This window comes from Miscanthus floridulus, chromosome 11 (genome assembly GCF_019320115.1).
Source record: "Miscanthus floridulus cultivar M001 chromosome 11, ASM1932011v1, whole genome shotgun sequence".
NCBI classification, from domain to species: Eukaryota; Viridiplantae; Streptophyta; class Magnoliopsida; order Poales; family Poaceae; genus Miscanthus; species Miscanthus floridulus.
Genome location: NC_089590.1, coordinates 72793635 through 72807246, shown reverse-complemented (window position 1 = coordinate 72807246; position 13612 = coordinate 72793635). Strand labels below are relative to the sequence as shown.

Sequence of the window (13612 nt, the reverse complement as noted above, 5' to 3'; positions counted from 1 at the left end):
CCAAAAAAATAAGTGATTCATTTTTAGCCCTTATAAAAAGAAAACGGATTCTTGAGCCTCTTTTACGCTCATGTCACGTCGAGGTACTGCAGAAAAAAGAACCGTAAAATCTGATCCAATTTTTCGTAATCGATTAGTTAACATGGTGGTTAACCGTATTATGAAAGACGGAAAAAAATCATTGGCTTATCAAATTCTCTATCGAGCCGTGAAAAAGATTCAACAAAAGACAGAAACAAATCCACTGTTGGTTTTACGTCAAGCAATACGTAGAGTAACTCCCACTATCGACGCGAAAAGTTTCGATTAAACCGTCCAGATACTGCCGCGGTCTTCGCCGGTCAGCGGCCCCGGTCTTCGCCACGTCAGCCTTCTGCCGTGCCACCATGCATGGCGTGGCACAAGCATTTCGCCACACCATGACAATATGCGTGGCCAAAAGTGTTAGTTTTTTTAAAAAAAAATAAGGTGTTAGATTTAAAATTAGTTTAAAAATGTGTTAAAAATAAAAAAAAAAATTTCCCCATCGACGGCCGCCCCGGCTCACCCCTTCATCTCCCCACGCCGGCCATACTCTAGGCCGATCTCCCCACCTCGCCGCCGCTAGCCATGGCGATCACAGCGCCAACTCCCGACATCCTCGGCGAGCGCCAGTCCGGCCAGGACGTCCGCACGCAGAACGGTAACCGCTCCCACCCCTCTCTTGCCACCAGATTCCACGGCGGCGTGCGGGGGTTTGTGAGATCTAGTGGCCCGAGTAGCCATTTGACTGCGCACTGGTTTAGTTACTGTTTTTGCTTGTTTGATCGCAGTGATGGCGTGCGGGGCGGTAGCCAACATCGTCAAACCATCGCTCGGCGGCCCCGTCGGTCTCGACAAGGTATGTGTACCTTCCACTCTGATCTATATTTAGGTTATGTTTGGCAGTACCGTATTCGTTTTCAGGTGTAAACCATCTCTGCCTGTAATTTGCTTTGCTGCGCACACTGCACAAAGATACTGTCGCTATCTTTTACACTTGGAAAGTGTTGTTTGGGTAAAATGCTTCCGCTTGCTGCTTGCATGGTTGCATCTGTGCTGTGCTTGCATCTCAAAAGCACAAAATCATTTTCTAAGCAGGTTGCATTGCAGTTGCAGCTGCGACACGTCTCACCATCAAATTTAGATTAAACATAGATTAAAATACAAAATTCCGTAAGCACAAAACACACATCAGATATAGGAACTTATCATCAGTAACTAGGCATGTCACTGCTCAAGTTCAGAAACAAGTGCCATCACCCATCCGAGAAAGTACAGGGTTGCTTTAGACCAAATGACACCTCAGAATCTCAGATCAGTTTGCAACTGCTGCAAGTCTGAACCACCAAGTTCAAATATAAAAATATAGCCAACAATAAGCACAACTCTTACACAAGGAAACAACATAGTTAGATGCCGACCAGAGAATAATACTTAAATAGAACTTCTCCAAAGATCACACAAGGTCATAATCTTGCAAGATCGTCACATGTTTTGCAGCCACTAACCTGCAACGCAGAGCTATAAATTTGAGTGTGAAAATTGCAAATAAATAATAAATTTCATAGAGATTGCAGTCCATCCAAATAAGAATAGATGGATGGACAATAGAATAACCTATTCATTCCTTTGGTCAGCTACAAACCACAAAGTCTTGTTTCATAGCCTAGAAATATTTTAAAAACCTAGGATGTGAAATGCTGAGCTCCTAAATTGATTGGTACAACTCGCAAAAGATGTGCAATGCAGTAATAAATTAATTAAAATGACAGTACTGCAATTTTCATTGATGCATCATGCATTATCTCATCCCAAATTGCATCTATCCCAACTTTCCAAGCCCAAGCATTACAATTCATAGACCTAATGGAATGGTATGGTCGGCTGAATACATTTCTGTCTCTGCTAAGAATGTGCAGGAGGCCTTTTACCTGCTATGGGGTAGGAAACGGAACAAAGTGGAAGGTTGCTGCAAGCTAATATTTCAACTGATCAGAAGCTGGTTTTGTCGAAACCTTCAGCTATGGAGAAAGCTGCAGATGGAAGAGCTGAAATGATGGAGAAGGTCAAGGATGCACCTGATGTAACGAATCAATAGGACAAAAGGTGTGGTCAGCATGTGAAAAAGAAAAAGAAAGAGAAAGACGGAAACAAGAGAACAAAAGATATTGAAAATGAGTGAAAGGACGTAGCTGCACAACTCTCTTCTGTGAAGCGAGAAGCCATAAATATTGAAAAGGCTGAAAGGCTCCATAAGGATGAGAAGATCAATGGCAAAACAACTGGCTCAGCGATCTTCAGTCAGTCCCATGACTGCTATGAGAATGACACACCTTCTAGGAAGTCACCTCACTCTGACTGCAAGTATCTTAGCCAGATATACAGCATTCCTGAATCACCGCAATTGATGTAACGGCGTAGGCAACAATCAGCACATGCAGTACAGGTTGCTGAAGAAAGGGGCGGAGTTAAAAGTGCAAGCACTCCTATAGACAATGAATGAGTTGGCAATGATCAGTTGCTCCTGCGAGCTCCATAGTGTGCTGTGTGTGCTTCTCTCATCCTATGTGGCCAAACATATGTGGCCAAATCAAAAGTGTTGATACATGTAATGGAACCAAGGTACAGATGGATAGGAATCAGATGATCCCCAGTTAGGCTGCAATGAATTTTTCTCTGCGTCAGATCTCTATAAATATGATACATGTAGCAAACAAATCATCTATTTTGTTCTCATCCCATCTATCTTGTCAGGAACTTCTAGTTTTTACAAAATGAATTATATTCTCCCGACAAATCAAAAGTAGCAACTTTGATGCCCAACTCCACTCCTGCCCAACTTACCTACAATGAATAGCAACCTTTCTCCTGCCCAATGATGATTAATTTGAAACATCGATCAACTAGCTAGTGCTATTGTTCTCAAACGAAAGGGCAAACAGAACAACTTTCCATGCTGTAGATGTGGCGCAAGACTAACTTCAAAAGAAGAGAAACACAATGGAGATGGGTACCTGAATCAATTCGCGCCATGGATTTGTGCGCAGCTGCAGTCGATTTGCCGCTCGGCGGCCATGAATTCACTTCTCGCTGATGGCACCAGGAAACCCTTGGAGCCGTTTCCACCGGCGTGGGCGAGTAGCGAGAAGGGGTGGGTTGAGAGCGGGGGGGGGGGGGGGGGGGGGGGGGGGCGGGGGAGGGGGGGGTGTATCTCGCCTATTTGGGTCGGAAAAAATGGCAGGCCTGTAACTTACAAGTGTTTCGGCCCGATTACCGGGCTTCCAAACAGGCCCTGAGTGTTTTGTTTACATATCTCGCCCGCAGCCTTTGGTGAATCCAAATTTTATGTTTGTATAAATTGCTGCATGGTCCGTATTACTAGAATTTTTTTCCCGCTCTTCTAATTTTAGCTTACTGTGCTGAAGATGCTGTGGATTTGAAAACATAGTTAGCTGGGTTATGCCTTACAACATATTGGCTGATTAGTTCATAGAATGTATTCAGTGTCATCACAATTTTAAAGAAAAATTCTAACAAACGTGGAAAAACACCCATACATAAGAGCATGAGTCTATGATGTATGCTCTGTACTCTAATCAGGAGAAACGAAAACTAATTCAGCGCATTCTGCTTACAGATGCTAGTGGATGATATTGGTGATGTTACAATCACTAATGACGGAGCAATGATACTTAAGATGTTGGAAGTTGAGCACCCAGCTGCCAAGGTGATTTCTGTCAGCGAAGTCTGAAAAAAAATGTTTTTATTGCTTCTTTGTGTTTATATTCTTTTTTATATCAATTTCTAGGTTCTTGTTGAGCTGGCTGAGCTCCAAGACCGTGAAGTAGGAGATGGAACAACTTCAGTTGTAATCATTGCAGCAGAGTTGCTCAAGGTAATTAATGTTCCGCTTTTCTCACAATTGTGAATTGCCATACCAGTTTTTGGATGCACATGCACTAACATAGTTTTGTTTCTTATTGTCAGAGGCAATGATCTTGTGAAGAATAAGATCCATCCAACTTCTATAATCAGTGGCTACAGGGTGCGTTTTCAAGTCTCGTTGTAGCTGTAGTAACATTTGAATTTTAGCAATGTTTTTAAGGCGGTAAGGCGAGGCGTGGCGAGTGACTACCGCCTTACACTTAAGCGACTAAATCGTGAGGCGAGGCGACGCCTTGCGAATTTAAGAAAAACTTAAAACAGCAACTTAGAGCAGTAGATGATGAAGAAAAAAGAAAAGGAAAAAAGGAAAAAGAAAAGAGGAGTAAGAAGTGGGCTGGCCCAGCCCACCAGGCGGCCCATGTGCCCGTCCCCCTCCTGGCGTGGCTTATCCTAATCCCCTCCAGGGCTCATTCTCCACCACTCATTCCGCCTCCATTCATCCCTCTGCGGCGCCGCTTCCCTCTGCTGCTCTGCCATCTCCGTTCGTCTCTCCGCTGCTCTGCTCTCCTCCCTCGCTGCTCCCCTTCCAGATCTACAGCTGCCACCGTCCCCTTCCAGATCTAGCAGACGGCGGCGAGGAGATGGCGGAATCGAGCGGACGGCGGCGAGGAGACGGCGGAATCGAGCAGACAGCGGCGAGAAGGCAGAATCAAGCGGAATCGACGCGGAGACGGCGGAATCGAGGGTGGCAAAGCCATAGAGCTTCAAAGATTTGCAAAACGTGTTGGTGGGCTTTGTGCTTCGGCTTCAGGTTGTGAGCGTTGTTGGAGCACATTTGAGTCAGTAAGTAATCTGTCAATTACATAAGTAGTAGTAATTTTGGATGTCTGATGCAAAACGTGTTGGTGGGCTTTGTGCTTCGGCTCTGGTTAGATTTCCAACAGAATGGCACATTTTGCATTCGTAGTAGTAATTTTGGATGTCTGATGCATTATCCTTTTGCATGACAATGTAGTATGTTTCACTTAACTAATTCTTGTAAAACTTACCAGAGTTTCACTTCCATATTTCTGTCTTCTTGCTTTCCTTGGTTCATGTGATTTTTGAGATCTCAAAATGAAGCTTCTCTTCCATGATTTAAATTGATTCTGATGATGCCATTTTAACATCTATTAGGAATTTCTGATCTTTCTATGTTAATATTTGTACATAGACATCTCATTCTGATATGATGTCAAACATATTTCAGTACTTTGTTGAGGCTGGAACAATTGCAGTAAGGCGTGTGCGCAAGGAAGATTTGCGCCATGTTGCCAAAGCCAACTATGGTATGCTTATACATGACAAAAATTGGAAAAAAAAAATACTGGCAGAACTTCTATTCTTGAGGTTCTGTAGAAGTAATGCAGAAGATTCTATTTAACTAAAATCTTGATGCTGTTTGGCTGTGCATTATTAGTATTATAGGTGGCTTAATAAGTGAACCTTTCAGGTGACTACTTTTGCGGACATGGAAGGTGAAGAAACATTTGATTCATCATTCCTTGGACATGCTGATGAAGTTGTGGAGGAAAGGATTGCTGACGATGATGTTATTCTGGTGAAAGGCACAAAGAACACTAGTGCGGTTTGTACCTTTTCCGGACCAATTTTATGCAAGTTTGCTATAAGAGACAAATTTAATTTGGAGATAATTACATAGTGCTTGGTTTTCTATTGTGCAGGTTTCCATAATACCTAGAGGCGCAAATGACTTCATACTTGATGAGATTGACCGGTCCTTGCATGATGCTTTGTGCATTGTGAAGAGAACCCTGGAATCAAATATGGTAATTCTTTTTGCTTCCATTCGTGTTGGATTGGATACCTGCAACTGAATTAGTGAACGCTTAGTGACAACTTTCACTGTTCTTCTATGGCTTTTGCATTGAGGACTTTACATGCCTAGAGAAAGCTTACAGTTCAAAATGCAATTTGCTTTTATTTGAGTGGAAATACTAATTGTTAGTATCATTGATGGTGCTAGTATCTTCAACATATTTGTATTGGCTTTGTAGGTTGTTGCTGGCGGTGGTGCAGTTGAAGCTGCGTTGTCAGTTTACTTGGAGAACCTTGCAACGACCCTGGGATCTCGGGAACAATTGGCAATTGCTGAATTTGCTGAATCTTTGTTAATCATACCAAAGGTTTTGATCTGTTCTATTTTACTTACATTTACCTTTTTCACCAATCAACATAGCATATTAATGACCTGACCTTGCACCAACAGGTACTCTCTGTTAATGCTGCAAAAGATGCAACTGAGCTTGTAGCAAAGCTTAGGGCATATCATCATACTGCTCAAACAAAAGCCGATAAGCAACATTATTCAAGGTAATGAACTAATGACATAACATGTCTTCAGTTTATTTGATCAATAGAGTCCTGATTCTTGTGTTTCATTTCTAAAGTTCTGTGGAAGCATGTTTCTTTCTATTTCCTTTGAAAGCTTTCTATGTATGCTATTATGTACTATTTAGCCTGCCATTAGGAAAAAAATGTCCTTCCTCAATATTTGTGTGGCTAAACAATATCATCTCACTGTCTTGTGCTGTGTTAAGCTCCCTAAAGATCCTTACTTTGAACTTTGTTTTATAATTATCATCAACATGCTAAACTTTTTTCACTTGGACGAATTTTAGAAACCTCGTATAATTCTTTTTTCCGTAAGTGGTTCTAGGTGTGATTTACTTCTGCTACCTGTGCTGTGATTGCCATTAAGTTTACTTCCTTGGTGTGCAGTATGGGTCTTGACCCCTCTAAAGGTATCATTCGCAACAACCTTGAGTATGGAGTGATAGAGCCATCGATGAGCAAAGTAAAGATTATTCAGGTTGGGCCTCTTGTTTCTTTTTCGTCATGGTATTTGTGATGTATGAGTTCTGTTCCATCATCTTTGACGTTCCTGTTGCAGTTTGCCACCGAGGCTGCCATTACTATCCTGAGGATTGACGACATGATCAAGCTTACTAAGGAAGAGGGTAACGAAGAAGAGTAAGCAGCCCAGCTGTAGGAGGTAGACGGGTAGTGGACTCTTGTGTGATGGTTGTCATAGCGTTTAACATTTGATTTTCATTTTTCGTTTAGCCCTTGCTTAGCTGTGGACATTCGTATAGGGGTGCTGTAGTAAAACCGAGAATGGATGTGTATCAGTCTATCCCTGTAAGCTGACGTTATTTAAAGGACAACTCACGAATGGATCAAAAAATTTTGAATATTGGGGCCAAAATAGTTCTAAGTTGTAAACTATATGCTGGTTGGCGCGTTAGCGTCAGGCCACACCATGCCTAGGAAGGAAATTGAGGTGCTGTTTCACGCGCTGAGGTTGGCTACTGTAGATTAGCTTCCTGCCTTACTGGCTGGTATCATTGTGACGAGCGATAGGGGCCCGGGTGGCCGGCCGGTCTCGGTGGAGCTGCAGCTGGTTCGCTCGTGCTCGTTGGCTTTTCTGTTGACTGGGAAGTGGGAACTTATGCGGAACACTGAACAAATTCAGTATAACGAAAATCAATGCCTGCTCGGAGTTTTATAGCGCTAGCATATTTGTTGCGAACAAGCCAAAATTCTGTGGTACCGTAGTTTACAAAAGAAGCCGGCGCAGTAGCATATTTAAGTTGCAGAAAAAACAGAGGCTTCAGGTTTCAACCGTGTTATAAAGACAACTGGACGGCGCTATTTTCGCAGCATACTTGCATATGCAGATCCGCCAGGACCGTATACGGGGAACAAACGAACAAGCAGTTCATCGAAGGATTCTATACTTAACTAATGAACCACCTAAAGATGATATGTGAATTTATAGCGACGAGTGTACGTGCATGTACGAGTATTGTGCATATATAAGAAATATAATATGCACGAAAGTTCACTCAGGACTTTCGTGCCAGCATTGGTGAGGCAATTCTTGCATGTTCGCTTGGCTGATAAGTCATGGCTAAAAGTATCGTTGGCTGATTTATTGTGAGAGAAAAATATTGTTCGTTGCCTGAAAAGGTACGGCTTATAAGCCAAGCGAACAAGACGTCTAGTTTCTCAGTCTTTCGAATCCACGCGATTTATTGATTGGTTCCTCGTATTAATATTGTATTGCGTTAGAGGTTATACAATATACCCTTAACTTGAATAAGACAATATAATTTGTTATTGTTCGATTCACCTGGATAAGAAATTGACCCCGTTCACTGGTCTGAAACTTGGCTGAAACTGGCTGAAAACACTGTTGGCTGAATTATTTGTCACGACTTTTCTCGGGTAGAAGGAATCAGGTGATTCCCAGTTGGAAGAGCAGAACAGAGGAAGAGACAGAGGAAGAGTTTGGAGGATTCGGAGTTCTGTTATTCCATAACGAATGAGTTTGTTACACCGGCTTATAACACTGCCATGACCGACTTCACACGATGGGCCAAGCCCAGGTTCCAACTATCGGGACAAGCCCAGTACAGACCCATTACTTAGCCACTAATAGTCTTGACATTGCCCTCTCCTTTGGCAACAGCTTGCCCCCAAGCTGTCTGATACCGGCGAAGCATGTCATGCTCATCCTCCCAAGAAGCCATAGACTTAGGCTGATTAGCCCATTGAACCAACACTTGCTTAACTAGAGACCCACCCTTCCAGATAGCGCGGGATGACAGAATCTGAACAGGGGTAACTGGAGCATTTGGATCAGTAGCAACAACATGCAGGTAATCAATTACCTCCATGCCCGGTGGAATATGCTTCTTCAACTGAGAGACATGGACCACTGTATGAATAGCAGCTAAAGGAGGTAATTCAAGCTTATAAGTCACTGATCCGACCCTGGACAAAATCTTATAAGGTCCAAAATACCGGAAGGATAGCTTGTGATTATTGCGAAATGCCACAGATGATTGTATATGAGGTTGAAGTTTCAAGTATACTAAATCCCCTTCACTGAACTCCCTCTCCGATCTATTTTTGTCCGACTGGTTTTTCATGCGCTGTTGGGCTCTTAACAGCTGTTGCTGCATCAATTTGGTCAACAAATTTCGTTCTGTTAGCCACGATGCCAGATCAGGAACAGTTACTGCCACTGGATCATAGATGCCCAAATGCCTTGGAGGATGCCCATACAACACGTCAAAGGGAGTGGTTTTCAAGGCTGAGTGATATGAAGTGTTGTACCAAAACTCAGCTAATGGTAACCACTTGTGCCACTCCTTTGGACATGAATGAACTGTGCATCTGAGAAATGCCTCTAAACACTGATTCACCCTCTCGGTTTGGCCATCCGTTTGTGGATGGTAAGATGAGCTCATGAGAAGTTTAGTATCTGACAGAGTGAACAGCTGCTGCCATAATGCACTTTGTGAAAATCCTGTCCCTATCAGAGATGATGGCACTAGGCAACCCATGAAGCTTATATATATTGTTGAAATAGGTCTGTGCAACCTATAATGCGGTGTATGGATGGGAAAGAGGCAAAAAATGTGCATACTTTGAGAACTTATCCACCACCACAAGGATGACATCCCACTTGTATGACTTAGGTAATCCTTCTATGAAATCCAAGCTCACAGTGTGCCAAGCCTGCTCTGGTACTGGCAGAGGTTGCAGTAACCCAGGCAGTTTCACATGTTCATGCTTAGCTTGCTGGCAGATCTGACAGCCCTGGACAAACTGGGTTATGGTTTGTTTGAGTTTTGGCCAAGCAAGAAGAGCCTTAACCCGCTGATAAGTAGCTTGAACCCCAGAATGGCCACCTACTGCACCAGCATGTAAGGAATGCAAAATATGTTGCTGAGCTATAGTATTATTGCCCACCCAGATTCTGCCCTTTTTCCTGATGATGCCATTGTGCAGACTAAACCCTTTTGAGTTTTCCTCATGCAAGCTAAGCTCAGCCAACAACTGCTTAGCTTCATCATCATCCTCATACCCTTGCTGAAGCCTGTTCAACCAAGCTGGTGTACTTAATGAAATAGCCAGGATATGAGGTTCTTCCATTACCCTAGATAAGGCATCCGCAACAGCATTAGTGACTCCTTTCTTGTACTGAATTCTGTACCTGAGGTCCATCAATTTGAGTAGAGCCTTTTTGTTGAACCTTGGACACCACTTTTTGATTGTCCAAGTGCAACAAGCTCCCATACCTAATTCACTTGCATCAGTTTCAATTACAAAAGGCTGACTGAAATCTGGTATTGCCAGAACTGGGGCTTCTGTCAAAGCCTTCTTAAGCAGCAGAAAAGCCTCCTGAGCGAGTGGAGTCCACTGAAGTTGTACTCCTTTTTTCAACATCTGAGTCAATGGTCTGCTGATAAGCCCATAGTGCTTAATGAATCTTCTATAATAGCCTGTGAGACCAAGGAACCCTCTTAGCTGCTTCACATTACTCGGTTGAGGCCATTGAGTTACTGCCTGAATCTTAGAAGGTTTAGTAGCTACCCCTTGTGATGACACAATGTGGCCCAAATACTCTAATGATCTCTGTGCAAAAACACACTTGGACTTCTTTAGAAGAAACTGATTTTTTCTCTAAAATCATGAATACTTCTTGTAGGTGATGCACATGCTCTTCTATAGTCTCACTTAATACCAAGATGTCATCCATGAAAATAAGCACACATTTCCTCAAGAGTGGAGCAAAAATATTGTTCATGGCACCTTGGAATGTAGCTGGAGCATTGGTGAGTCCAAAGGGCATGACCCTAAACTCATACAACCCACTATGAGTTCTAAAAGCAGTCTTAAGCTCATCACCTTCAATAATTCTTATTTGATGATAACCAGACCTACAGTCCAACTTAGAGAAGTAGGAGGCCCCAACCAATTCATCCAATAACTCATCCACAATAGAAAGGGGATGCTTGTTCTTGACAGTGATGTTGTTGAGGTGCCTATAATCAACACATAATCTCCAGGACCCATCCTTTTTCTTGACTAACAAGACTGGAGAGGCAAAAGAACTGACACTGTGTCTTATAATCCCAGATTTGAGCATCTCATTGACCTGCCTTTCTATTTCATCTTTTTATTAAGGAGCATACCTGTAGGGCCTAACATTCATAGGTTGAGCTCCAGGTATGAGAGGGATGTGATGATCAAATGCCTCTGAGGTGGTAAACCAGTAGATTCCTAGAACAGATGATTGTACTGCTACAGTAAAGACTGAACTGGTTGAGGAAGCAGATTATCATCCTTAGTCTCAGGCTGGGTAATGTCCTCAATGACAGCAACAGATTATTGAGGGTCACTGGACTGCCTTGGAAGAGACTGGACATGCTGTAGTTCCAACATGTGGGTGATATCACCTCTTTTAAGTAGCCCTTTTAACTTGTAAGCAGGAACATGAGAACAAACTATCAAGTCCTTGACTCCTTGCAACAAAATTCTCTTGTTATTGTGAGTGAATTTCATCCACTTTTTCTTCCAATGGAACCACATGGGACTATGTTCCTCTAACCAATCTGCTCCCAAGATGAGATCATAGCCTTTGAAAGACAATACTCTAGCATCAAAATGGAAACTATGGCCCTACACAACCCACTGCAACTGTGGAATGACTCTGTCCGATACCAATGAACTACCATCAGCTGCCATGAATTTGAGAGAATCACAGTCATGCTGTTCTAGATTGCATCTTTCCACCAGGTCAGAGTTGATAAAGGTGCCTGAGCTGTTAGAATCCAAAAGGATCAGAATCTCTTGTTGATTAATATGACCTATAAACCTAAGAGTCCTGGTCCTCTTTGATGGTTGAGGTTGTGGCTACACTGCCGTTACCACTTGACCGGCATCAGCCTCTGTGTCCTCATCCTCTGTTGCATAATCCGCTTCAGGTTCCACATGTACTGCATCCATGAATTCTTGCAACACATGAATAGACACATGAGTGGGGCATTTGTGTCCACGGCTAGTCCACTTCTCACCACATGTGAAGCACAAATTATTGGCTCTCCTGAATGACCTTAATGCAGCCAACTTATCTTCAACGTCTCTATTCTTGACCTCAACCTTCTTGACCACAGCTTTGGGCTTATCAGTATTGTGAGACTTGGTACCCTAAAACTTGGTATGCTCTGACTTATGAGGAAATTTTGGCCTCTGCAACTCCAATTCTATTTCCTGCAAAGAGGCTAATTCACTGGCAATCTGCACAGTCTTTGGTCAGTGCAAAGCAATAGCAGATCGGATTTCCTCCTTAAGAACCCCCAAAAACCGTGTGACAAAGAAAGTATCATCATAAGCAGGATTATACAGCAGAATGCCATGGGCTAACTCCTCAAATCTTATCTGATAGTCATAAACCTAACCCATCTGCTTAAGAGAATCCAGATGCCTCAACTGCATTGGATATTGGTCTTGATCATATTTGATAAGCACTGCCTTCACCAAGTCTTCCCAATTTTGAAACCGACCACGACGTTCTTCTGACTGAAGCCAAACAGAAGCGGGAGCCACAAAATTCAGGGCGGCAAAGCGTGTCTTCAGAAATGGTGCCACCGAGTAAATCTCAAAATACAGCTCACACTGATCCTGCCACCAACGAGGGTTGGAGCCATCAAACTTTGGAAACTCCATTTTCGGCAACTGCAGATGACGACCCCCACAATCCCGATCTAAACTGGCCCCATCAACAAAACGCGGAGGAGAATCATGTGGCGAACCTGTGACCGAATGCGGTGTAGGCCCGAGAACTCCATCACCCTCCTCACGGTGTAGAGCAGACGAGTTGTGCCCCGCGGCTGCTCCAGAACTCGATGCCGACGGCTACACAGGCTGGTCTAGGTCAGTCTGTACGCTCAGACCCATCTGCGGCGGTGGCAGTAGTGGCGCGTGCTCCAAGTGAAGAAGGCGCGCTGAAGTCGCATCCGTCTTGAGCAGCAAATCCCCCATGGATTCATCCATCACCCCTTTCTAGGAGTTGAGGCTGCTCAACTCCTCCAACGCCTTCTTCATCATTGATTGGAAACCCTGGAACTGCTTCGCCAAATCTTCAATGTTCGTCGCCATCTGCTGTTGAAGCTTAGTTGACTTCGATGGCGCCAGCACGAATCAACAGCGTCTCCACCCAAACTCCTCCCGCACCCGAATCACCTCGCGTTTCAGCACCGACCCGTTCAACCTAGAAATGGACTTCTGGAATCAATCGACGAACACCGAAGTGCTTACGACGATTCCTGCCATCAGGATTTACGAACACGATCAAGATGGGAAACACGACGGCTCTGGTACCAAATTGTCATGACTTTTCTCGGGTAGAAGGAATCAGGCGATTCCCAGTTGGAAGAGCAGAACAGAGGAAGAGACCGAGGAAGAGTTTGGAGGATTCGGAGTTCTGTTATTCCATAATGAATGAGTTTGTTACACCGGCTTATAACACTGTCATGACCGACTTCACACGATGGGCCAAGCCCAGGTTCCAACTATTGGGCCAAGCCCAGTACAGACCCATTACTTAGCCACTAATAGTCTTGACATTGTTGTGAGAGAAAAACACTGTTCCGTTTGAAAAAATAAGCCGAACAAGCCGAATATGAGGTAAGCCGAACAGGGCCTGATATAATCTTACATCAGTGATTTTGGTTGGGCTGTAGAGCGGGTGCAGGAGTGAGGGTGCATAACTGGATAAGTAGGATGCGTTTGCTGGACAAGGGTGGCTCATGTGGCTGGCCATGCTCATCTGGTGCAACAACATTGCCTG

The 13612-nt window shown here is 43.7% G+C and overlaps 1 pseudogene; it reads left to right on the top strand.

Moving 5' to 3' along the window:
* Positions 1–536: 536 nt before the first annotated feature.
* On the top strand, positions 537–7266 carry LOC136492190 (T-complex protein 1 subunit alpha-like; annotated as a pseudogene).
* Positions 7267–13612: the final 6346 nt, after the last annotated feature.